The following is a 23,070-nucleotide window of genomic DNA, read 5'->3' on the forward strand; positions in this document are numbered from 1 at the left end:
TTCTACTTACATGCCATGTGACACTAAATCACACAAAGGCTAGTAAATAAAGAGAGGAGATTTGTAAGGAAGGAGGGTGGCTGGTGGGGTGGGAGGGAGATAAGAGGAAGAGAAACCAAAGCACAGTGCATACATATATGAATTCATCAAAGGAAAGAATTCATTAAGGAAATCAGAACAGAATAAATGAAACCGAGACTAACCATGAGGGTAGTTATCAAGGAGGCCACCAAGAGAGGGGCGCACATTGGCGGGCGGAGGTATTTCTACCCAACATCACACGGCATCAGGGAGCCCCAAGCCAAACAGCACCACTGTCCAGCCCCTCACCAGCCCTGTTGATTTGCTGGAACCGAACGTGAATATATTCTATCACCTTCTGAGCCATATCTTTCTTCTCATTAGGCTGCTATCAAAGATAGAAACCCCACACAAGCTAGACAACGATTTTCTCATCCTCGATCAAAAGGATGGATCTGAAGCCTCCTGCACAGCAGCTCATTTGATTTCATCTTCCAAATATGCATGTTAGTAAATTGCTATAAAGAAGAATTTAGAAGCCAGCCCACATATTTTCCTCTGTTCACTATTCAGTTTGCTGTGAGGATGGTTAACCTCAAAGAGGAGGTTTCAGGTTGCCTGTATTTCCGGCCTCGGAGCAGAAATGAGTGGACCTCCTGATGGCAGTTGGTGTCAGGATTTATTTTTATTTTTAAGATTTATATTATTTTTATGTTGGTTTTGTCTGCATGCATGTCTATGGGCCATCTGCATGCAGTACTGATGGGGGCCAGGAGAAGGCATGAGATTCCCCCCTGAAACTGGAGTTACAGATAGTTGTGAACCACCCTGTGGGAATGGGAATTGACCCCAAGTCCCCTGCAAGAGCAGCAACTGCTCTTCCCCACTGAGCCATCTCTCCAACCCCAGGAGTCTATTTTTAAATGATGACATTTATAAAGGAGGTCTGGACCAAATAGCAATCCCCACAGCCCTGGCTTATAGAATTCTCTGTGCCTAGTATTCCACCTGCCTTGAGGAGAGTAAAATAATTCATGCTCTGAACTTGACAGCTAAGTGACATTTTCTAGCATTTGCATGACCACAAAAGCCTCATCTGCAACTGCCACCCCTCCTGGGATGTTGTGCCCAAGTTCCTTATTCTATCTTCACAGAGACAGGAAACCCAATTTTAATGCAAGTCACTCTGTAGGATGCACACGGATGGAGAATTAATGATAAGACACTGTACCTACCTGGGAAGGCTATTGCTTTAAGTATAGGAAAAGTTCCATACCCAAAGATCACTGCATGATGCATCCTCTTATACAACTGGGTATCTCTCAACACCATCTTAAGCCAAAGTGAGGAGCTAGCTACATAGAAACAGAACATGACTCACCCCTATGTCTTAACTCTGCCTGGTGCACAATAATTCCCCCAAGGGAAGCTACCAGCCCATAAGATTGGCTATATTTTGTTGATACTGGGTCTCAACTAGGTTGGGCTGGCTTTAAACTTGCTATGTTGTGGTTGATGCCCTTGAACTTCTGATCCCCCTGCCTCTAGCTCCAGAGTGCTGTGGTTACAGGTATATGACACCATGCCTAGTTTTTTTCTGAGATGCTGGGCAGAACCTAGGGCTTTGTGCATGCTAGGTAAGCTCTCAAGCAATTGAGCTACATCTCCAACCCCAAGAGTGGTCCTTATGTAGTGGGACACTCCAAAAAAAGTGGACATTCAAGGATTTAGAAGCAACAACAGTACAATCCAGGGAAGTAGCTGAATCCAAAGGCACAGATGTTATTTATATGCCATAAACACACAATCCAAGATAGATCTAAACTTGTCCCCTCTCTTGATGTCATGAAGCTGACTGCTTAAATCTTTTCCTGCCAAAAGAGGGGGCAAAGGGCTTCCTCATGAAATTGAAATGTCACAGAACTCTAAACACTTTTGACCTTGCATTTTGAGGTTGAAAATTATCACCGAGGAATCTGTATTACTCAGAATATGTTTGCTGAAAGAAACTATATTTGTTCTCGTGATGCTGAAGGAGGGTCATAGGGAGATGATCTGCCCGTCAACTTGGTGATAATGAACTTGGCGTGACCTGCTGCCCCTCTCACTAATTAACTGAGCCACCAGGATGGGGCTCTGTGTATTCTCAGAATTACAACATGGTGTGGGCATTTGTCCTTCTAAAAACCCATCCTCCAAGTAAGATGGAGACGAGTAATGAATTCACTTTCTGAACCAATGCAGATCCTCTGGGTACCACGGCAGAAGACTCACTTGAAATGCTGCAGAAGACCCAATAAATTGCTATTTAGTCTCACACGATGAGTCAGGGAACGAATAACACAGAGCAGAGGTGGGTTTTCATTATGAGAATTCTTGTTTTAAGATTGATTTTTGGAGAGTCATCAAAATAGAACCAAATCTCGTTGGTACCAGGATGTGAGGGCAGAGCTCAGAAAACTAAGATGAAATCAGCTGTGGATTTTCCAGTGCCTGGTTGCCGGGTGCTCTGTGATAATTTGAGAATACTGAATAGGAACCCAAGTAAACCAACAAAATTTCCACGTTTACAATGAATACTTGCCTATAGTTAGCACTCTGATTATTTCTGGGGTGTAACTTAGCATGACTTAACAGCAGTCCACATTTCCCAAGAGAGTGAGGGACATGCATGGGCTGACCCTGCAGTGGACATCCATGCCCTCAGAAGATGAGAATGCATCCTGACTACAGTACCACTTCTCCATACTCCATATCCCAGAACACTTACCCAACCTGCCTTGACTCTTACACCAAAGAGCCTCTCATTCAGGTATCTTGTAGGCTTGGACAAAATCCTGTTGGCTTTACCACCATCCACTGTGATTATGTATGTGGATAGGCCATGAAATGTTCTATCTTCTTTCACATGGGAGGTACAGATGAGGAGGGAACTGGACAGTGGAGGCACGTTGGTGACAGCCGTGAGTGTTCTTTGTGACCTGGCTGCCCAGCCACCTTAGCTGCCTTTTTTTTTTCTCCTCCCTTCTTCCATGAAACATCCTTCATTTGAGATTTTGCTGGTTGATGTGGTCTGGACCACATAGGGTACCTTGCACAATTAGTGTTTGGTTGGATCCAGATAATGAAAAGAGGCAGAGAAGATAGCATGGAGGGAAGAGAATGTGACTGGATGTTTGGCATCTGGTCTGCTCCTTTTCAGGTCTTCCCTGGTACCTCCATGTAGGGTATTCAGCCTCCTCAGTATGCCCCTAAATGGGATCTTCAGGTTGGCTCATTCCTTTGATTAACCATCTCTATCAGCATCAAGCAGGCTTCTCTATACTGAGTCCTTCCCATGAGCTGTCTGCTGCTTTTCCCCCTAACTACCAGGCCCCATCATTACTGTCCTTGTCCTAATTCAAGGATGCTATCTGTTTTCTGCTGTCATTTAACTGGTTTGTTCTCCACTTTTTTTTTTTTGACATGTTTCCCTGATGTTCTGAAAATCTCTGATGCTGTGAGTCACCCTGTATTTTTTCAAATGGACTTGCTTAATGTTACTTAGCTGCAGCTCAAGAGTATGTGGGAGGGACATAGATGGGCTAGCAATAATAGCTGACCCTGAGGAAGATATTCATGCTCTCAGCATATAAGAATACAGTCTGACTGGAGGCTAACTCCTATCTTCTGGGCTGTTCTCATGTTACCTATACCACAGACCGGGAGACTACAGAAAGACACCAAGTTATTCCATTATCTCCTTTGTTGGTTAGTTTTAACTGCCAAGCTGACACTACCAAGAATCACTTGGGAAGACCCTCGATGAGGAACTATCTAGATGAGATTAACCCTTGGGCATATCTAGGGGGGATTGTCTTGATTGATGACTGATGTAGGAAGACTCAGTCCATTATGGGTGGCACTATTCCCTAGGTAGAAGTTCCTGAATAGAATACGAGACAAGAAGGCTGGCTGAGAGCAAACAATGAAGGGTCTGTGCATATATTCTCTCTCTCTCTCTCTCTCTCTCTCTCTCTCTCTCTCTCTCTCTCTCTTAAACTGTGAACATAGCAATTTAAGTTCCTGCCTTGAATTCCCCACCATAACAGACTGTAACCCGAGACTGTCAGTCAAATAAACCCTTTCTTCCCTGAGGTGCTTTTTGTCCAAGTATTTGCTGTGGCAACAGAAATCAACCTAGAACGCCTCTCCAGGATTTTCTTGTGTGGAGGAGGAATATCTTACTTAGGAGGCAGTTATGTCAGCAGGCACTGAATCATGTAAGAATCAAAATTTGTTTAGGAAGTCTGCTTAATTGCCTATAAATTTCAGTGTCCCTGGTTTACTGGGAACAGGCCTGCACAGAAGTCAAATGCTAACACTGGAACTCACTGAGATTTCAAAGGCTAAAGGAAGGAGGAAAAGGGAAGGCTCTCATTAATATGCTTGGTCCTTATCATTCTCTAGTTTCCGGGCTAGCCATGGAATTTCTTGCATGGATTAGGGCTGGATAAAAAAACAAAAAACTCTAAGGTGTTCCTGTTTGCTCATAGATCTTCTTCATTCTCTCTTATTTTACACCTAATAGCTATACAACATTTTCTTATTTTTTTTTTCTGAAGCACTAATTAGGCTAGAGGAACAGCACGTAGCAAAGAATTAGGAATCAGCATTTTGACAAAGACTATCTTAGAAAAAGACTATTCTCCTTACCTCGATTCCCCATTCCTTCCCCCTCCACCCCAAGACACAAGGCTGGATGATGTTTCCCAGCTTCCCTTGCTGCTGAGTGTAGCCATGTGACAAAAACCAGGCCCTCACTGGATCATGTGACTTTTCTGGAACTATGTTTTTAAAAGAGCAAGTGTGACTACACTTGATCTGTTTCTACCTCTGCTGGTTGGACCTTGGGCACGGTGATTCTTAGGCCATTTATTTATAAGGCGCTGAGCCACAGAGAGAAGAAACCTGAGGCCCTGTATCATCTTGGTACTCTAATCTTTCAAGATTAATAGGAAATAGTGAGTCTGTGTTCTGTTTGAGTCCCTGAGTCCTTGGGTTTGTTGGGGCCATTGAGTTGCTATCAACTTAGGGAACACATGAGGTCATGAAAACATTCAATCACTGTGTGCAGGGATTGGTAACTGTTCAGAGCTTATACCTGAAATTATGAAACCAATATAAACAGATGTCTAGTCCAGAACCAGGAGACTGGATACAGATTTTGAGACAGAGGAAGAATTCCCCTGGAGAAGGAAACAGAAGGATACACGCATCTCTGGCTCCATAAACACACTTAAGAGAATACTAAACATTTCAGGAAGCAACTGGCAGTAAAGGCAGATGGACAAAATCCTGGCTTGCTCACTGGAAGAGTCTAGGTTCTTCAGCCTTGCTGGGAACCAAAAATGTGCCTGAGGTCAAGGCAGAGGCCACCCTTCAGTTACCTAATGGGGCTGAGGCCTGAGGGAATCACCTCACCCTTGACCGAGAGCTATGAGCTCATTCCCAAGACCTTGTCTCTGATCTCAGAAACAAACAGAGGGAGACTGGGGTTAATTACCCTGTCCATCCATAAAAAATGGGGTCTAGGAAAAGTAATTAGGTTGAGTTACAGAGAGAAACAAGAAAATATTTCTAGATCAAGTGTGCCTGATGCCTGAGATTTATATTCACTCCAACCAGACTTGGGACACTTCACAGAAGAGAATTCAAACTAGCTGGCCTGAATTCACCCTTTCTAGTCTTGCCAAGCTGAAGAGAAGCCTTGTGGGGGGAGCAGGGTTTCCTCTACTACATCTACTGTGGGATTCAGGCTTCTAGTTTGGTGGAAACTTGAAAATGTCCACTTGAGCAACACTTATTGGGGTAGCCAGATCAACTTACTCTCCCCATGGTGGCCTTTCCCTGACTATGACAAAATGCCCGACAGAGTAACTTAAAGGATGAAGGGCTCACTTTTGCTCATGGTTTCTAGTGGTGGGGAAAGCTTGGTAAGGCAACTCAGCTCATGATGGGCCAGGATGGAAAGAGTAAGATAGGAAGGAGGTGGGCACTGGAAATTGAAGAGGACATTAGAGGAAAAGGGCAGGGGGTTCAGGGCTAAGCATCATCACAAGTATACTGTATTCATGTATGATGACTATGCCATGGTGCATTGCATTACTTTGCAGAAGTGTTATATGTTAACAGAAATAAGAGATAAACGGATAGGAAGTCAATGGGCATCAGAAGCCATCAGATGTAGAGGTATGGACTTTTTTCCTCTGAAGCCCAGAGAGACAATGTCTTGAGACACAGTTGTTTGTCTGTCCTATGGAAAGTGGGCAGCCTAGAGACTCAGCAGTTCCCAGCCAGGGCCTCGATTCCAGAGGAAGCTGGGGGGGAAGCCAAACATCCGGAGGCTGTTGGAAGAGGAAGGTTTGGGTGATTGGAGCCTGTTCTACCTGGTGCCTGTCTCGATGCAGAGCTGTTCCATAGGAGGATGGAGACGCATGCCTGGGTTTAATCCCAGCTTGCCATTTACTAGGTCATTGGCAAGTTGTATTTATCTCCCCTAAGCCCAAGATCCCTCTGTAATCAAATAGGGATAAACAAGAATATCTAAAATATAGATTTGGTGCAAGGATTAAATGAGATTAAGCCTTTGAAGAGCTCAACACAGTTTGGGATGCGAAAAGACACATGGGTATTTAGAACATGATTTTTTTTTTTTTTTCCGTAACAGGACATGTCAGAGATCCAACACCTTCTGTCCATATCTGGAATGGGTACTATCAAGGGAGTCAAGGGACAGTCCCTTCCTTTTCCTCTCTCCCTCTTTCCCTCCCTCCTCTCTTTCTTCCTTCCTCCCTTCCTGCTCCCTCCCCTCCCTTTCTCTTTGCCTTTCTTCCTCCCCCCTTCTCTCTCTTTCTCTTGCTCTCTCACTCTTTTCTTTCTTTCTTCGCCTTCACCTTCGCCTTCCTTCCTTCCTTTTGCCCAGCAACGTAGAAGTAATGGACCAAACTATGATTTGAAGGGACACATTCTTCAAGATTCCAGTTTTCTTTTCTACAATCAGTCCATCTCCTTCTGGCTCTCGTGCGTGTGTGTGTGTGTGTGTGTGTGTGTGTGTGTGTGTGTGTGTGTGTGTGTTTGAGTGCATGTGGCAATATGTGCACATGAGCCTGAGTGCCTGTGGAACCTAGAGCTGGAGTTACAGGTGGTTGTAAGACACCTGATATAGGTGGCAACTGTTATTTTTCTCTCTTCCTCTCTCATTTCTGTTTCTTTCTTTGTTTCTTTTCTTTCTTCATTTTTGTTCTCTTCCTTCCTTCCTTCCTTCCTTCCTTCCTTCCTTCCTTCCTTCCTTCCTTCCTAAACACATACAGATTTGCCACTGAGGCAAATATCCCTCCTTACCTTTTGAGTTGGTTTGATTGGGAGCATGTGACTCATGCCTGGCAAATCAGCACTCTTTTGTATTTGGAGATTCTGGCCACTGAGATTAATTTATGCATGGAGCAGGCACTCACACAGATATAAGGAAACAAAGGTATCTAGGAATTCCAACTGCATTTGAATCTAGGGGGAGGTGGTCTTGATCTCTACTGGACATCTTAACACCATAAGAGGAGAGGCTGGCTGAGCACAGAGCCAGTTTGTGAAGTGGAGAGAAAGATCTCAACAGCATCCTTCAGGCCCCTGGATCCAGTGGTTCCTGAAGCTGGGTATATCTTAAACACAAGTCTTCAGTTGTGTGTAAGTCACTTTGAGTGAGATCACCTTTCTGTTGCCACAAAAGCAGTCTCAGCTGCCACAGTGATTAAAACTGAGACTTGTAATCCGCTCCCAGTCCCTATCTAAAGACAGCATACTTGTTCCTAAAACCAGACACGCATGTTTGGATTACTGACTTGGTCCTTTCTGTCTGGCTGAACTTGGGCAAGCTGTTCCAATTCCCTTCGCCTCTGTGCTCTCATTTGCGAAGCCTGGCTAGGTGCCACTTAACTTACAGGGCTGGCTGCTTTATGGATTAAAGGAGAGTCTGTGTGAAGTGGAGAGCACAGATGTGCACAGATGTGAACCACTGCTACGATGCTCTAGTTGGGCATTGTTACTCTTCCTCACACTCAGGGGAGCATCGAGTACACACATCCATGGCTATGGTACTGGACTTGATCATTTCTGTAAACACAGAGGTGGGGGCTGGAGAGATGGCCCAGTGGGTAGAGGTATTCTTCACGCAAGCCTGACCACCTGCGTTTGATTTTCAGCGGCCATACAATGGAAGGAAAGAAACACCTCCACTACGTTGTTCTCTGACCTTCACACACATGCTGTGGCACATATGACACATGCATCATTGTCTCACACACACACCTACATACACACAGATACACATACACACATATACACAGACACTTATATACATACACATACATATACATACACAAATATGCACACAAACATACACACACACACACACACACACACACACACACACACACAATGATAATAGATTTTAAAACCAGAAAGGGCCCAGTCTAAAACTTTCTCAGTCTCAAATTTATGAATAAATCATTCGAGGTATACATTGACTTATGGAATCCCATTGAGAGAGTACATTTTTTACTTTGTATTTTGTATTTTTCCTTCATGTGTCTGTGCATCATGTGTGTGCCTTGTGCCCACAGAAGCTGGAAGAGGGCATTGGACTTCCTGGAGCTAGAGTTACAGATGGTTGTGAGCTGCTACATAGGCGTTAGACATTAAGCCTGGGTCCTTTGGATGAGCAGTCAGTGCTTTTAACTGCTGGACACTCTCTCCAACCCCAGAGATACATTTTTTTTAAATGTAAAATTTATGTGGTTATCTATATTAGTTCAAAGATGACATCTGGGGTGGAAAGGTAACAGACCAGGACATATGTTCCTTTTTTACCATGGTGTCAAAGAATTTTACTTCTTAGTTATAGAGGACATACTGCCTTCACTCATTCATTCATTCATTCATTCATTTTCTTGGGTAATAGTTTTGGATGTCCAGTGTGCATCAAGTGCTCTCCAAGCCTAAAGGACCCCCAGTGTGAATTGCCTACTTTTATAAACAGCGCACAATGAAGGGACAGAACATAAGCAACAGATGAAGTTACAGATAACTTCCAACAGCGCTAAGTGCTAGGAGTCATAAGTAGGATCACAGTGTGTGCATGGCATCTGCAGTTTTCCAGAAGCATGGCATGAGGGTGGGAGGGAAGAATTTGAGTCCTCTGGACACACTGAGCAAAGGGCTGGAATACATTTACTTAACAATGCTTGCAGACATATGGCTTCAGCTAGAGGAAAGGGGTTCCTGGGTGGAAAGTATTGCTTTTATTTGTTGGTTTTATTGTTTTGTTTTGTTTCTGAGAGAGAGAGAGAGAGAGAGAGAGAGAGAGAGAGAGAGAGAGAGAGGCTTGCCATGCTACTGTAGCAATGCTTGAAGTCATTATTTAGCCCAGACTAGCCTCATGCCTCATGCATAAAATCCTCCTGCCTCTGCTGCCTAAGGGCTGAGGTTAGAGTTATGTGTGCCAGGCCCATGAGGTTGCTACGTTACCTGGTGTAGTGGTTTGAATATGCTTGCCCCAGGGAGTGGCACTATTAGGAGGTGTGGCCTTGTTGGAAGAAGTGTGTCACTGTTGGGGGTGGGATTTGAGACCCTCCTCCTAGCCATGTGGGAGCTAGTTTTCTCCTGTTTTGACTTCAGAACAAGATGTAGAACTTTCAGCTCCTCCAGGGCCATGTCTGCCTGGATGCTGCCATGCTTTCCACCTTGATGATAATGGACTGAACCTCTGAGCTGGTAAGCCAGCCCCAATTAAATGTTGTCCTTTATGATTGTTGCCTTGGTCAGGGTGTCTTTTCACAGCAATGGAAACTGTAATCAGACACCTGGAAATGGAGTTGCAGGCAGTCATGAGCCTTCCAGTGGGGGTGCTGGGAACTGAACTCATGTCCTCTGCAAGCGTAGCCTGTGCTCTTAACTATTGACCCATCCTTCTTCACAGGAAGCTCACACTTGAGCCCCTAAGAGGGTGCAGGAAAAATTTCACTGGCAGCAGAGAGAGATATAGGTGGTGTCGGGGAGAGGTGAAAATTCTAGGCAGGTGAGAGTGAGTCTTAGCTCAGGCACAGCTGCAGATGAGTTGGTCTCTCATGGAGTCTTTTACAGAAACTTTGCATCTGTGATACCTAGTTCCCAGGTACCACAGCCTGTCCCAGCTGCTCTTGTACTATTTGCTGAAAGGCAGAATATTGGCTCATTTCTTATGGTAATACCCTTGATCAAGACAAAAGCCCTTAATTGAATAAGTGATTATCTTTGAAATTATCAGTACACACAGAGGCATAGCAAATGACTTCACTGATGGCTCTTAGCTGGATCCATCCGCTGTCTTGGTCTTGGGTATGAAATCATTACTGTAATAGATATGTTATTGGCTTCCTGCACACCCACTGAGTCTTGGTCACTGGAAAGGTTTGGGTAGGGCCCCACATTCAAGGATCTGCTGAGCTTGGAAGACAGGTGGCTCAGTTCAGAGACATAGCCATGGTCCAGAGTAGACATCGGCTCAGGCCAGTCTGACCTCTTTAGAGAAACCCAGATCTTCATTTTTTATGAGTTATCTCTTAAGTTTTGCATATTTATAAATAATTCAATCTTTTGGGAAAGGCAATACGGTCACAACAAAATACAACTGTCTCATGGTGGTGTCCCTGGAGTGCCTAAGTTGACAGCCACTGACTACCCTCCTACACACTGACAGCTTTGCTGGTCCCCTCATGGGTCAGTGTGTAGGAGGGTGGTGTTAAAAGTGTATGTGTTGGGAGTTCAGCCCCAGATCAAAGGTCATGCTCATGGTCTGGGTATCTCTGCTTGCAGACCACACTACTCCTCATCCTGCTCTGTGACAGAGGCTGGAGCAGGACAGAGCGTCCTTGCCTCCGCTTGTCTCTTCACTTGGTGCTGGCTGATGGGGGCCTCTAGCAACAGACACCAGGCATGGAGACATTCCCTGGAATGTCACTATAGGTAGAGAGAGATTCTTTCTCTACAGGGCATGGATGCTGACCAGTATCCCACTGTGTATGTATCTCTCTGGCCAGGACATCACCTCCTCAGAACGGACAGTGGAGAGGTCTCCTCAGATGATCCTTATATCCTTCTTCATACCTATTCATCATAATCTATTTGATAGACCTAATTCAGGTATCTCTTTACTTCTTTCCTGGGACCTGGAAAGCATACCTGGTTGGTGGTGTCCTAAGAGGTCAAGTCCATTTCCCGAGAGCATCTCACCTCTGTTCTCCAATTTCTTTTCCTCTCTTCTCTTCCCCTCCTTTGCTTCCCCTTCCTCCTTTCCCTCCTCTTCTGTGTCTTCTCACTAAAAACTCCATCCATATTAAAGCTGACCATCTATTCAGTAAGTCTAAAATGGATCTCCTCCTCCTTCAGTTCCTAGGATTCTCCAATTCTAGCCTCCCCCTCCTCACATTCAGATCACCAATTGGACACCAAGATGGACCTCCTAAGGTACCATGGACCCAACTACCCTGTAGTTGACTCCTGCTCTACAATTAGAACCTAAGGCTCATGAAAACCCAACTCTATGAGCCACCTCCAAGTTCAGCTCTACCTCTCCATCTGGGACCATTTGTTCCTCTTGATGCTCATCCAGCATCCTAAAGCTCTTCAACCTATCCCTACTTCCTGGATGAAACCTTCCATGGCTGTGGCCACAATATATAACCAAGCTCAAGGTCATGGGAGTTCTAAGGTCTGGCCCCTTCACCTTTGATCATGTGCTGCCGCAGTGTTCTCTCATTATCCCACTCTGACATCAGCTGATTCACCTGTCATTTACACTGAATGGTGCTGGCATTTCCAGCTCCCCCCATTTTACATCCTCCCTCCGTTCTCCTTTCTCCTCCTCTTCTTCCTCCTCGCCATCACTGTTTCCCGAGACAAGGTCTCATCTACCCCAGTTGGCTTCCAATCCTCTGTCTATACCCAAAGATGACCTTGACGTTGATGCTTCTGCCTTTATCTTCCCAAGGCTGGGATTATAACACACACTGACATACCTAGTCTCATGTAATGCAAGGGGTCAAACCCAGGGATGCCTGTGTGCCTGGCAAGCACTTGACTAACAGAGCTATAGCCACAGGCCCTTTTATTATTAAGCTGCTTTCTGACCTCTGCATCCTTCGCTCTTTCCTTCACTCAGGCCTCAGGTCACATGCTGTCACTTTAGAGAACTTTCGGTCGACCTAGTCTAAATGGGTCCTTTGTATCGAAATCTTTATGTGCTTTTCTGTATTTAGTATCACATTTTGTCCTCTTTTCTCCAAAGGAGAAAGAATCAGTCCATCCTCTCTACTCTCCACCCTCCTTTCTATTGCCCTAGGTCAGCTGCCACTCACATGAGTGGGGCATCTCAACAGTCTCGGCTCTGCTTTTCTCTGATTTAGAATAATGCTTGTTCAATGTTATTACTGAACAGATGGATGGATGGAGTATGGAATGAATGAATGGACTATAGAAGGAATGAACCCATCTGCTGGTTATGAGGCACAGCTAGAGAACATAGATGTGAAACTACAAATTGAGCAGTGGACCGGTTAAAATAGGGCAGTGAAGAGCAGAGAAAGGTCATTCCAGAGACCTCCATATTTAATATGAAATATTAAGCTTTAATTTCTGTTGTCTGCTTTAGGGTCTGCTCTGCTGCAGCCCTCCCCTCTCAGACCCACCGTCTTGGGGCCCCCCGTGCTTCATAATTCCATCTGAGTTCATTGTAGCATCTCTTGGAACAGAGGCTGGTCTAATTGTGCATGCTGGATGCAGAGCTAGCGTCTTGTTAGTAAAGGCACTGTGACAACAGGGCTTTGGGTACTGCCACTCAGTGATAGATGGAGATATGATTGAGGGTCCTGAAGGAAAGGCACTGTTGTGAGCTTGAGGGCAGGGGCTGCGTCTGATAAAGCAGTGAGTGACAAGTAAACTCCAACCGGGACAACCCATCAAGCCATTTTGGAAAAGACCCCAGGCTAAAAAGAAGGATCTCCTTGGAATCTGATAAGCGCTAGATTATTCAGGGTCATCATCTGTTAAGGATTAAATCCATCAATGGATCCAGTTTCCAGTATGCAGATAGCAGTGCTCAGCATCATTCTGTCTTACCACCTCACCAGCAATTGCTTTATCCTCAGCATCTCTACTAGGAAGGAAAGTGTTGTCAGGAGCTGGTCCTTCTAACTAAAGCTGAAGAGCTGTATCCAAACCAGACACCTAGGCCCATAGGCTGATCTGGTTGTCATGGAAACCTTTCAGCACACTGGGTACCATGTGTGTTTACACCATCAAGACTCAGGAGTCAAAGAGGACTTCTGGAAAATGCAATTCCTCAGTGTATCCTGGAGCCCCCTACATCTTTAGGCAGGTGGTAGAGGCTTCATCACACTTTTCCTTGAAAACTCACACCTCTGTGTGTGCCATCTCTGATGCTATTACCTCCACAAGCTCCAACAAGGGACAGGTGGAATGGAGTTGCGTATTTGCAGGGTCTCGAGCTGGCCTTTGGGGGTGGGAGGTGTTGTATTATTACATCTTTCATGGCCAAATCTCATGCTTGGTGAGGATACACGTTTGTATTTAGGGGATGTGTGGAGCATGCATGTTGTCAAGTTACCAACACAAAGGACAGATATTTTTGTTTCTCTTTCTCTGTGCACCTAGTCTCCTAAAAATCTTCCATCAGCAGAAGGCTGAAACCCTTTCAAACTATTGTTCGTCTACCAATGTGGTCACCTGTCTAAATATTATCATCCCTCTGGGACTCATCACAGACAATTACAGTTGTGACAGAGTTGAACTTGCATATTGTTAAGTAAGAAATGACTGTTGTGAAGGTCTCTCGCAGAGATGCCCCCGGGCTCTGATTTTTGCTAGGTAGGGGTGTGTTTGCCATTGGTGGTGGCTCTCCGTGACTATGGCCTCAAAAGACTTCACTTCAGAGTGCAGAGTCGAAACAAAACAAAACAAAACAAAACACCCCAAAAAAAAACCAAAACCAGTGTTTTCTAACTGTAGCACACACACACATAAAGGTTTCTGTCTTTTGGAGTGCATTCTCCCCGAAGCACTTAGTTTTTAAGTAAATCTTGTGAAGCTTGATTTGAAAGGAAAGATCAGGGGTTGTTTTCCTGGGATGGAGTGATGTTAGGGGCAAGGAAAAGGTTCTCAGACAAGCTGCTGTAGGGGAAGGCCAGTTCCCTTTAATGGGATTTACAGACGACTAATCTCCAGCTTTGTAACTAAAAGCTAAAAGCAGGACCAGAACGACCAGAACCCTTTCCCATTTCCTGTGAAGGACATACCCCCGGGGGGGGGTATGTTTTGGTGAAATGGGGTCCGCTGCACTTTCAGTCCTCTGGGTATGGGTATGGCATGGCTCTTGCCATTATCTGTGATTACGTGCATGACACCCTCAAAAGCCCAGGCTCACTAATGTTCCTTTGCAGGAGAGGTGCACACCAGGCTAATACGGCTCTGTGTCTTCCCTAGGGCATATAAGTTGTTAACAACTGAGGGCACGGAGGGAGACTCTTTAGTTGTGGAGGTATCCATTAAACACTCACGTCCCTATAAGTAAGTAACCCCCTACCAATCAATGCTTCTGTAAGTTACCCCAATAAGTTCATTGGTTCCCCAAGCCACACATGGAATCATTTGTTTGACTGATCAGTGCCCTCTACATTTGAGATGAACAGAGATAGACACTACGGGAAGAAAAGTGTCACACAACAGAGGTGGCTGAGTGCCAGGGCGTACCCCATCTCGTGAATGATGATACGGGGAAGGAATAATCACCCAGGCCACACGACAACTTTGTTAACATCACGTATGGCTCTGGACCATGCAGGGCCCATTTCCCTGGGGCTGGCTGGCAATGAAGCACCCAGGCTAACCCTTGACCTGCTCCGTGGAAACTGTTTCAGTAGATTTCCAGGAAGTTCACATCTGTGCTGGGTCCTAGAATTCCTGCTGGGGCTGACCTGCACATCGGGGCCAATAAGGCTTGAGTACAATTCTGGAGGATCACAGGCAGGCCTCATTAGATGAATTCACTGGAAACATGATTAATGAAGGTTATAATCTCAAACTGCAGATTTGCCAGCGTGCTCCCGTGAGATGCTTAACAAACGCGATTTTTTCTTTTACTCTGGAGACACAGCTCTGCAGGTTGTTGTTATGGAAAAAGCATCCTGAACTTAAACTCAGCCATGCCTTCCCCACAACGGAAAACCCCTCTGGCATGAGTCCCATGGCTGTGGAGGGTGGACTGTGAACTGGGGATAGATAGCCCAATCCACCAAAACAAGGGAAGGTTTGTGGGCACCAGTGTCTAAAAGCAGCTGGGAGAATATTCCTTCTCTGCCTTCTCACCCCACAAAGACTCTTCTCTCCCAAAGCTGCTGGCTCTGCTGGGATGCAGCTCAGTGTTATCACGCATCCCTATCTTGTACAAGCTCTGGGTCTCATCCCCAGCATGGCAAGGAAGCAAGATGCTGCTGGCCTTTCAAACGGATGGGAAGAGAGGCAGTGCCCGATCCTCTGAGATGCTCTGCATCCAGATGCTGAGGTCTGGTATATCTCAGATAGGGCAAGAAGCAAGTATGGATTAGTGTGGTGGTTCTCAACCTGTGGGTCTCGACCCTAGGGAGGGGTGCGGTTGAATGACCTTTTCACAGAGGTCACCTAAGACCGTCAGAAAATATAGATATTTGTATTATGAGTCATAACGGTAGCAAATTAAAGTTATGAAGTAGCAATGATGATAATTTTATGAGTGGGGGAGACACCACAACCCGGAGAACTGTAGTAAAGTTTTGCAGTGTTAGGGACTGTCAGGTTAGTGCATGGATACTACCTTAAAAAGACATTTGACCTTTTCTCCTACAAGGAGGTGCTTTGAGATTGTGTGCTAATAGCCCTAGTATCTATGAGGCCGAGGAAGGAGGATTGTTTTGAGTTCAAGGTGAGTATGGACTGCATACTGAGAATCTATTTCAAAAGTTAAAAAGAGTGGAGGGTGGCCGGAGAGACGGCTTGATGATTAAAAGCATATTAACAGCTGCTCTTGTAGAAGACCTCTGTGTGGCTACCAGCATCCAAATGGCAGGTTATAAACACCTGGAACTAGCTTCAGGGGACCTGATACCCTCTTTTGGCCTCTGCAGGTACCGGCATGTACATGGTTCATATAAACTCACACAGGCACACTTACTTATAAATAAATATTTAAAAATAATAATAATAAAAGGGTCCCCTGGAACTGTTTACCTTATAACACATCTGTTGGTAGCTTGCTCTATGCAACAGTAGTAGTAAAGGTAGGATAAAGTCCCCTTATAAATGTGTTTATTGAACGGGCTAAGTCTCCTTCAAAAAAACAAACAAACAAACAAAAAAACAAAAGACCATTAAGTTTATTGCAGAAACAGCAATAGAACACAGCCAAAACTTGAGATGGCTTTATTTATAAATATAAATTTAGGCCATAGAGCTAAAGCAGGAATATATTCCTTACTGCCCACCATTGGCACGGTTTCTTGTCACCTTCTCACCCTGAAAGTGACTTGAAACATAATTTATATGCTCAGAGAACTCCCAGTCCTCTCCTGGAGCTGAGATATACAAGGTAAATCACTCTAGGCTTGTGGGGGGCAGTGAAGTGGGGGAGGGCAGCTCAAATGCTCCACGTCAGGGGAGGAAGACCCTGAGGTCAAGTCGATGCGGTACCATTTGTGCATGCTGGTCCAGTATCTGTTTTCTGGTCTCTCCCAGGTGAGATGCGAAAGCCTGACTTGCAGGTGAATGTGCTGGATAGTTTTATGTCAACTTGTCCCACCCTGTGTGTGAGTGTGTGTGGGTGCCACCCCTGGGCAGGCAGGCCTGAGTTGCATCAGGAAAAAAAAAAGCTGAATAAGCCACAGGGAGCAAGCTAGTAAGCAGTGTTCCTCCATCGCCTCTTCCTCAGTTCTTGCCTCCAGGTATCCACCCTTAGTTTTCTCCTGACTCTCTCAGTGATGGACAATGCTGTAACATTGTAACAGTGTACAAATGTAACAGTGTAACAGTGGAAATAAACCCTTTCCTGTCCAGCTTGCTTTTGGACGTGGAGTTTCATCACAGCAACCGAAACCCTCATAAGACAATGAGGATCTTACGGTCTCTAGAGGAACAGCTATTTGAAACTGCAAGAGTGAGTCCTACAAAGACATGGGAATAGGGTCACTTTATTGGAGGGAGGGGGCACACCTTTGTGATCATCTAATTAGAGAGCCAGGTGAGCTCTAAAAGAGTAAATGTGACTTGAGAGTTGGGGAGGGATGGGACCTGCTTATCCCCAGCTTCAAGCTGGCCTTGCTCATCGGGAAGCCTGGCTCTTATTGCACACCCTGCCCCCTCCCTCCTCTTCAGACACACAATTTTCTTTAGGAAACAGGATTTGTCTTCTGGTAACACCAGCGATCGATGGTCGGATCCCATCCTCATTTAGCCCAGATGATGCATGCCACTTCCCGGCCCCTGGAAGAAAATTTCAAAGATGTGTCCTCTCAAGAGAATGATATAAATGCATCCCATTGGCCACTTGTGCCATGTGGAATTTCTCCTGGTATTGTTACCATGAAGAGAAACTATTTGCTATCCAAAGCACAATTTTGTTGCATAGCAGCCTTTGGGGAGGGAGACTTTTATCAGGGATTCTAAACACTATACTATCAAACACACTTTCGGAACAGTTTTTCAGATAGATTTCAAGGGCGCTTATGATAAATCCATGAAAAGAGAGCTACTTACAAGCCAGGGATTTATGGAATTTGCTGGTTATTTGTGTCCCTTCTTTTGTCAATAGCTTTAAGATCTGATGTTTGTGTGGGATTATCCACTGACCCGGATCTCGGCGAGCTATCAAAATCTGCTTCTTAGATAAATTTGTGCAGACTCGTGATATATTTATCAGTTCCAGGCATGCCACCACCCTGTGGAGGAGGCTTTTTGACTCTTCCCCGAACACCAGAGGAAAGGAGGAGCGAACACAAACCACAGACCGTTTTTCCTGATCGGGTTTTTCAACAGTTCCCAAGTGATTATTGTCTAAGAGAGCACAGTAACAAAATCCCTGGTTTCTTACCAACTTTTAAAGCAAAATGGCATGTCATTTGTTTATCTAATGCACTGCCCTGAGATTTAACTGTGAGGCCCAAATGATGTATTGTTCTCCATTCAACAGCACCCTCTGGAGAGTCCACGCTTCATTATGCAAAATCAAAGCCATTGCTATTCACTGGAACAGCATCTCCATCTCAGGGGCATCAGTGGCAGTTGCCCTCCGTGACTGGCTGCAAGGCTGTCAGTGTCCCACTGATGGAGACTTCAAAGCAAGAAAATGACTCAACCGAGTGCCAAGTCTTACAGTAGGAGATGCTAATTCGGTCTAGAGGGTAGTGATTCTAAACCAGCAGTCTACAGACTCTGAGAGGGGTCCACCATGAAAACCTGTACACTTCAGTATCTTAGAGCAAGGTAAAGCAGAGAGAAGATGGGGGACTTTGGAAACAAGTCTTACTTCCTTTATTTTATTTTTGGCTGTAGTGGTTTGTTTGTGTATGTTCATGTATCTTTTTCAACAATTTTGTTTCTATTTTTATATTTAATTGTATGTGAGCATGTGTGTGTGCCCTTGTACATGCGTGCTAGGGTGTATCCCATGAGCCCTGTTGCCCATGGATGCAAGAAGGGGGCATCAGATATCTTAGAGGTGATTGTTAGATACCCTATATGGGGGTTGAGTTCAAAACTTGGGTCCTCTGAGAAAGCAGTAGTGTTCTTTACCACTGGGCCATCTTTGTAGCCACCCATGTATCTATTTAAGATTTACCCTCCCCCACCACAAGATCCGAATGTAAGATACTTGCATCCATTTAAGCTTCTTACCATTATTTTGAAAAGTGAGATATAAAGTATTTCTGTTTTATTACAAATCTTGCCTGTTAGCACATGAAATTTCAACACCCCATTTGTCAAGGATAGAAAAGGACACAATTCCAGTGATAGTTTTGAATGCTTGTAAAAAAATGATTTAAAAAACCCTTCCCCGCCTATTTATCAATGCTATCAAGGATTTGAAAAGAACATTTACAGAGACTTGATGTAGCCATTTCAGGCACACCACCGGAGAGCTAAGCGTCGTGTTCAGGCATGTGAGCTCAGACTTCTCATTAAAAACTGTTCTTTTAAACAAGATTGAATTTGAATGCTATAAACAAATTTAATATCGAATACAGTTCTTCATTGCTGGTACTCTGTGTGTGTTTTTTTTTTTTTACTGTTATCATGTAATATTAAGAAATCTGGCTGAGCCTGGTGGTACAAGCCAGTAATCCCAGCTATTCAGAGCCCTGAGGCAGGAGGACAGCAAGGTAAAAGTCTGTGTAGGCTGCAAGGTGTGTTCAAAGCTAGCCTGAGTAACTTAGTTAAATCCTATCTAAAAAAAAGACGGAAGGAAGGAAGGAAGGAAGAAAGGAAGGAAGGAAGGAAGGAAGGAAGGAAGGAAAGAAAGGAAGAGAGAGAGAGAGAGAAAGAGAGAAAGAAGAAAGAAAGGAAGGAAGGAAGAGAGGAAGGAAGGGAAGAAAAAGGGAAAATGCTACATTTGTCTGGAGGTATAAGAATAAGTATTTAGAATACAGTTTAAAATTATGTTAATTTTTAATGGCAGTAGTAGCTTCTTTCTCCTCCAGAGTCCATGACCTTGGCAGCTATGCATATTTGGCCATGTGTATAATACTGGAGAAGGATTCCCTCTGACTGAACAGAACTTAAACTTAGACAGCTGTTGGTTACACCTGAGATAAAAGTGCCACAGTTGATCCAATGGGGATAGCTCGCTAGGCTGGTCATGGTGTGTTTTAAAGGCTTTACAACTGGGCAGGGTTACTTACTGCTTCCCTTGCTGGGCAGATTTTTCTCCCATGGCTTTTTTCAATGGCTGCCTAAGTAAGACCAGCACAAGGACAACACCAGGGGGCATACCAGTGTCCCTAGATGAAGAGCTCCAGGCAATCAGTAGATACCTAGGAAGGGGAAATGTGATTTTTCCGAGGAGGAGTCCCCGTGAAATGTTATCCAGTCCCAAGAGGTCATATCTCAACACACAGACATGCGAGCAACATTGAATGAGCTAAGCAGGTTATGTGTGTGTGTGTGTGTTTGCATGCACACACATGTGTGCGTGCACATTTAACAATAATAATTAAAGAAGAGATCATGAATTTGAGGAGGGGGGACATAACAGGTATTAAAGAGGGAGAGACAAGTAGAAATGATATCAATATAATATTCTTGTATGATAACCTAAAGACCTAAAATTTTAAATTTGAAAAAATTTGGAAAAACCAAATAAAAGAGGGCTGGGGATTTAGCTTAGTAGTAGAGTGCCTAGACACACACACTCACACACACACACACACACACACACACACACACACACACATACATATATACACACACACATATATACACATACACACACATATATACATATACACACATACATATATACACATGCACACACACACATATATATATAGATATATATGTATGGTTGCCTCTTGGTTGGAGAATGATGCATGCATATGTCCCGCCAGGCCTTCCCAGGTCATGCTGCCTTATCCCTGCTTGTGCATCTAAGGTCAGTGGACACACCCGGAGCAGAGTGTTAACTAAAGAAGGGGAGGGGTAAGTCAATGGCAATGACCTTGGATGCTCTCCTGCACTGCCTTAGCCAGTCTTTCTTCTGAGTCATAGCTGCACGTGGCTTCAGAAAAAGACACAGCTCTTGGCTGCCCCAGGTCAAGTGGCCACTCCACTGCCTCTGGTTTCTTCTTTAGGAAACAGGAGTCCATGCTTTTCCAAGGGTCCTCTCCATTATGAAGAGCTACTAAAGGCTTGGCCTCCAGGTGGAATTAAGAGAATTTAGCTTTAGAAAAAAAAAAGTCATGTAGATTTTATAATGAGATTTTAAAGTATGTCACGAGACAGTGACTTTATAAGTGGCAATTAGGATTTAATACTGCGAATTAGCCATTGTGATTCATGTATATCTTATTAATTAAAATATCCCGTATCCTTTCCTCTTCTTGTCCCTGCTGCATCTTTCATTAATATGAATAATGAAAAATAAGTGAACTTATTTTTTTAAAGCTCTTTAGGAACTTAAGAAAAAAATGTATTTGTTTTATAAAATAAACAAAACCAAAAACAAAACAAAAGAAAAAATAAAACCACTTAAGAAACTCATACTGGGCTAGGGAAAGGGCTCGGTGGATAACTGAGGACCTAGCTTGATCACCTGGCATCTACACTTCGTATTGTGTGCTTATAATCTCAATGTGTTGGATGCAGAGACAGGGGGATCTCAGGGCTCACTGGCCAGCCAGCCTAGCCTCCTTAAGAGAGTCTACGTCAGTGAGAGAATGTGTCTTAAAACCAAGTTGGAAGGGAGCCGAAGAGTGACAGCTGAGGCTGTGCTCCTGCCTCCATGGGCATGTGGCTACAGGCTCACAGATATGTGTCAACATTCACACATGCATGCACATGTGTTAAGGGGTTAACAGAAAATGGGGCATGTATCCTATACATTAATTTGTGGCTGAGTATTTGGCTGTGTTGATGACATGTCACTTTCTCTGTGCTATTGACATGGGAGGTCACACACACACATACACCAGGATCTAGGTAAGAAATACCAGTCTGTATAGGAGGAGGGATCTGCAACCCCACCCCACCCCACCTGCAGAGGCTTCAGCCATCTGTTCCCAAGCAGGGTCTTAACCTGCGCAGCAATTTCTAGTTTGACAAGAGCCCGGAAATCCAAAACTTTTATTAAATAGCCAGTGTTTAAAACCTAGCCATGAAATTTAATTAAAAGCTAAATACAACACCCTTGTGTAATCCAAACACAATATCTGTGACCCAGGGGGCAGCAGACTGTGTTTTTATTTAAAAGGAGGTGTCACCATCATCTAGGAGTGCTTAAGAAGGACCCCCAGGAAGCAGAAAACTTGTGGATGATGGTCTGTCCCCAGGGTCCCGTGGAACACTGGCCCAACAAGTGCAGCTCCCTGGGAACTGGTGAAGCAATGGGTACTCAGAGAGAAAGTAGTGTCCAGTTTCATAGAAGTTCTAGAAATAGGGGCATTTTACTCAGGAGATGGTGGAAAGTCAGCTCCTAGTGACACTTGGGAAGCCATTGCTGACATTTAAACTTAGAATTGAAAGAAATAGAGAGATGGCTTAGTTGCTAAGAGCCCTGGATGCTCTGGCAGAGGACCTGAGTTTAGTTCTAAGCACCCACATAGAGGTTCACAACTGTCTGTAACTCTAGTTCCAGGGGATCCAGCTCCCTCTTCTGGCCCCTGTGGGCAATGCAAGCATGGGGCACAGACATACAGGCAAGCAAAGCACCAATAGGCACAAAAAAAAAAAAAAAAAACTTCTTTAAAATATATAAAACTCTTTTTTTGTTTTTTTTTTGAAAGAATAAGAAGACATAGAAAACAGGCTGTACAATGTTTAGCAAGAGGCTCTGACAATTCTCTAATCTCTCTCTCTTTGTGTGTGTGTGTGTGTGTGTGTGTGTGTGTAATAGAGACAAGAAGAGCACTTCAGCTGTTATTCCTTAGACATTGCCCACTTTCCTTTCTGACAGGGTCTCTCATTGACCTGGGACAGACTGAGTAAGCTAAGCTGGCCAACCAGTGGTCTCTGGAATCCCACATGTGCTGTCCCAGTAACAGGGTTAGAAGCACACAACACCAGATCCAAGTATTTTATCGATTCCCTGGAATGAACTTAGAGTCTCACACTTGTAAGGTACTTTACCATCTAAGCTGTCTCCCTGGACCCTAGCTACATGCTATAATATCTGGTGCCTTTCACTTCATTAAGCATTTGTATTGTGTTTATTCATGTGCATGC

At 44.4% G+C, this 23,070-nt stretch overlaps 1 protein-coding gene and 1 long non-coding RNA gene across 2 annotated transcripts in view; both read right to left on the reverse strand.

The window, feature by feature from the left end:
* Positions 1 to 23,070, reverse strand: part of Tmem132d (transmembrane protein 132D) — a 681,893-nt gene that overhangs the window by 123,202 nt on the left and 535,621 nt on the right. The gene's annotated exons all lie outside the window — the stretch shown is intronic.
* The window catches only part of LOC147005359 (uncharacterized), a 38,949-nt gene continuing 33,206 nt past the window's right edge, over positions 17,328 to 23,070 (reverse strand). The window contains exon 3 of the long non-coding RNA XR_015046861.1: positions 17,328 to 17,619. This is a non-coding gene — a long non-coding RNA (uncharacterized LOC147005359). The remainder of the gene's footprint in view (positions 17,620 to 23,070) is intronic.

Source organism: Mus caroli, unplaced genomic scaffold (genome assembly GCF_978045245.1).
Source record: "Mus caroli unplaced genomic scaffold, Mus_caroli_1 scaffold_4, whole genome shotgun sequence".
Classification (NCBI taxonomy): Eukaryota; Metazoa; Chordata; class Mammalia; order Rodentia; family Muridae; genus Mus; species Mus caroli.